Genomic DNA, 4,398 nt, shown 5'->3' with positions numbered 1-4,398 from the left:
ATCCCAACACTTTGGGAGGCTGAGGCAGGTGCATCACTTAAGGTCAGAAGTTCAAGACCAGCCTGGCCAATATAGTGAAACCCATCTCTACTAAAATTACAAAAATTAGCCGGTCGTGGTGGTGTATGCCTGTATCCCCAGTTACTAGGGAGGCTGAGGCAAGAGAATCGCTTGAACCTAGGAGGTGGAGATTGCAGTGAGCCAAGATCGCATCACTGCACTTCAGCCTGGGTGACAGAGCAAGGCTCTGTCTCATAAAAAACAAAACAAACAAACAAATGAAACCAGAAATGGCACCACCTCATAACACTGTCACAATCTCTGTCTGAGAATGGGCAACTTCAGGAGAATGGAAGAACATGATAGTCTCATTGCTAACAGGTCTGAGTTAATTCTAGTGTAGCTAACAAAGTGAAAATATTGGCCGGGCATGGTGGCTCAAGCCTGTAATCCCAGCACTTTGGGAGGCTGAGACGGGCGGATCACGAGATCAGGAGATCGAGACCATCCTGGCTAACACGGTGAAACCCCGTCTCTACTAAAAAATACAAAAGACTAGCCGGGCGAGGTGGCGGGCGCCTATACTCCTAGCTTCTCAGGAGGCTGAGGCAGGAGAATGGTGTAAACCCGGGAGGCGGAGCTTGCAGTGAGCTGAGATCCGGCCACTGCATTCTAGCCTGGGCGACAGAGCGAGACTCCGTCTCAAAAAACAAACAAACAAACAAAACAAAGTGAAAATATTAAGGAGAAAGGTAGCATTTATGAGACACCTTGAAATAAAGCCTTAGCACAACTTAAAACAGACTTTAAAAGAAAAGGCAGGCTGGGCGCAGTGGCTCACGCCTGTAATCCCAGCACTTTGGGAGGCCTAGGTGGGTGGGTCACCTGAGGTCAGGAGTTCGAGACCAGCCTGGCCAACATGGTCTTTACTAAAAATACCCCGTCTCTACTAAAAATACAAAAATTAGCTGGGCGTGGTGGCACACGCCTGTAATCCCAGCTACTCAGGAGGCTGAGGCAGGAGAATTGCTTGAACCCAGGAGGCAGAAGTTGCAGTGAGCCAAGATTGTGCCACTGCCCTCCAGGCTGGGCGCAGAGCAAGACTCCATCTTGGACAAAAATAAAAGAAAAAGAAAAGGCAAATATTAATACTTTTGAGTCTGGGGAGTGATCCATATAATTTTCTTTTGAGTTTTTTTCTCAACACACTGATAATTTAAAGCTTTTTGAGACTCAGATAAGAAATTCACAGACTCATGGACTCAGATGCCACCTTCAGACAACAACATCGCACCTCCTTATCTCAAACTATAGTGAAATTATAGAGAGGAAGACGTGCACGCTAAAACCCAGGTTTTAAGAACACAGCACTGCAGAAATTCACCCACGTTGGGTCTTCCTCACTTCTCTTTGTCTTAGACTATCAAAGCCTAATTACAGTCTTTTATTTTATTTATTTATTTATTTTTTTGAGACGGAGTCTCACTCTGTCGCCCAGGCTGGAGTGCAGTGGCCGGATCTCAGCTCAGTGCAAGCTCCGCCTCCCAGGTTCACGCCGTTCTCCTGCCTCAGCCTCCTGAGTAGCTGGGACTACAGGCGCCTGCCACCACACCCGGCTAATTTTTTTGTATTTTTAGTAAAGACAGGGTTTCACTGTGTTAACCATAATGGTCTTGATCTCCTGATCTCGTGATCCGCCCACCTCGGCCTCCCAAAGTGCTGGGATTACAGGCTGGTACTTTCTTTAACTTATTTGTTGTTTTTTGTTTGTTTGTTTCTTGAGACAGGGTCTTGCTCTATTACCCAAGCTGGAGCTCAGTGGTGCTATCATAGCTCAGTACAACCTCAAACTCCTGGGTTCAATCAATCTTCCCACTGAGCCTCTGGAGTAGTTGGGACTTCACTCCATGCCACTGTGCCTGGCTAATTTTTTAAATTTCCTGTAGAGGTGGGATCTTGCCATGTTGCCCAGGATTCTTCAACTTGTTAAAACAAAAAAGAGATATGCACCAGTTACAAAACACATTTACAAAAATCAATAGCTTTCCTATATCAGCATTATTCAACTAGAAAATGCAAAAGGGAATCATCCTACTCAACATGGCAACAAAAATATAAATTATATAGGAATTATGTGTGTGTGTGTGTGTGTATATTTTTTTTTTCCAAGTCAAGTCTTCATTGAAGTTGGCAGAGGCCTCTCAATGTTTTATGAAAACATCTTAACCTAAGAATATGTAAGGAAACAAATTCAATTGTCTTTTTTTTCTTTTAGCACTAATTAAATACTTTATTGAATAAATACAATACCAAAGGCTGGGTGCCAGTAATCACACCTGTAATCCCAGCACTTTGGGAGGCCAAGGTGGGCAGACTCCTTGAGTCCAGGAGTTCAAGACCAGCCTGGGAAACATGGTGAAACCCTGTATCTACAATATATGCAAAAAATTAGCCATGTGTGGTGGCCAGTGCCTGTAGTCCCAGCTACTGGGGAGGCTGAGGTGGAAGGATCACTTGAGTCCAAGAGGTCGACGCTGCAGTGAGCCAAGATGGCACCACTGCACTCCAGCCTGGGTGACAGAGTGGGACACGGTCTCACAACAAAAAAATAAAAAACACAATACCAAACAAAATGCATTCAAATGCTTTCTTAAAAAACAATTTGAAAGGCCTTTCTACTCAGGCTAATGACAAACGCAGTAAAGACAGATATGGTCATGTAACATAGTTAGCTGATTTTATACAGCACTTGTATCTTTTAGTCCACAAGTATATTATTAAATGATAGAGAACATTGAATACAACCATTTCTACAGAACTGTGAAATAAATTTCTAAAGAAGAAAGATTTTACAGACCCCATCTTTTATACCCATCTAAAGAGGATAAAGCCAATGACTTTCCTCACAAGACCTCATGACTAATGCCACTTTGCTATCAAAATCTGTATTTCTGGTCCATTATGAGTATTGAGACAAGATTCAAATATTCCCAGAGAAAGAGGCATAATGCAGGTTGTGATCGCCCATTCAACAACATTGAGCCCTGCATCCAAAACTGTCTCATGCCAGGAATTAAATAAGGCCAGCCACATGCATGGGCATTTCCTCCACTGTAGTACTGTATGGAAAGTGTCCGTGTCACCAAGAATCCTCCTGTCTTCAGTAACACAGTTTATAGCCACACCTTTCTTCCTAAATCAACCACCTCTGCCAGTTCTGCAAATGTTTTCACAATTGGTAGATGGATCATAGTTTATAACCAAAGACACTTATTGCACATCAGTCCCAAAAGCCAACAAATCAGTAGTGATCAAAACATGGTCTGACCCTGATTGGAATTCCTTCATGATGACATCTCTCTCCTTCTCGTCCATGTCGCCACGCAGAGCAGAAACTGTGAGGTCTGTGGCATGCATTTGCTCAGTCAGCCAGTTGACAGTGTGCTTTGTATTGAGAAAAATAACAGCCCGTGTAATGGTCAGTGTCTCATACAAGTCACAGAGTGTCTCCAACTTCCATTACTCTCTCTCAAGATTAATATAAAACGGATTCCTTCAAGGTTAAATTCTTCCTTTTTCACCAGAATTCAAATTGGATCTCTCATGAATTTTTTGGTCACTTCCACCATATCAGTTGGCACTGTGGCAGAAAGCAACACAACCTGAATACTTGTATTTAATTTTTGGAAAATCTCATTGATTTGATTCTTAAATCCTTGGTTCAACATTTCATCTGCTTCATCCAAAACACAGGTTTTGATCCATTTTGGAGAAAATATCTTCTGTTTAACAAAGCAAACACTCTCCCTGGTGTACCAACAACAGTATGTGATGCTTCAGCCTGCAGTTTCTGCCTTTCATTTCGAACATTTGTTCCACCAGTGCAAGCAAGACAGTGCAGGCTCCCATGTAGTCGGTGCCGGAATTACTTTTTGGATCTTTAATGCAGAAAATACTAGCTCTCGGCCGGGCGCGGTGGCTCAAGCCTGTAATCCCAGCACTTTGGGAGGCCGAGACGGGCGGATCACAAGGTCAGGATATTGAGACCATCCTGGCTAACACAGTGAAACCCCGTCTCTACTAAAAAAAACACAAAAACTTAGCCGGGCGAGGTGGCGGCGCCTGTGGTCCCAGCTACTCGGGAGGCTGAGGCAGGAGAATGGCGTAAACCCGGGAGGCGGAGCTTGCAGTGAGCTGAGATCCGGCCACTGCACTCCAGCCTGGGCGACAGAGCGAGACTCCGTCTCAAAAAAAAAAAAAAAAAAAAAAAAAAAAAAAGAAAATACTAGCTCTCTGTCGAAGGGCTGAAGGCTTCTCAAAACCATAAGCATAGATGCCCCGAAGAAGAGACTCCTTTACGTTCATATCATCAAAGTTATCAACAATCTCATCCCACTT

At 43.8% G+C, this 4,398-nt stretch overlaps 1 pseudogene; it reads right to left on the bottom strand.

Annotated features, from left to right (window-relative positions):
* Nucleotides 1-1,618: 1,618 nt before the first annotated feature.
* LOC126941225 (eukaryotic initiation factor 4A-II-like) lies at nt 1,619-4,055 on the bottom strand (annotated as a pseudogene).
* Nucleotides 4,056-4,398: the final 343 nt, after the last annotated feature.

Source organism: Macaca thibetana, chromosome 18, assembly GCF_024542745.1.
Source record: "Macaca thibetana thibetana isolate TM-01 chromosome 18, ASM2454274v1, whole genome shotgun sequence".
NCBI classification, from domain to species: Eukaryota; Metazoa; Chordata; class Mammalia; order Primates; family Cercopithecidae; genus Macaca; species Macaca thibetana.
The sequence above is the reverse complement of the archived record's forward strand: the minus strand, read 5'-3'. Positions and strand labels throughout refer to the sequence as shown.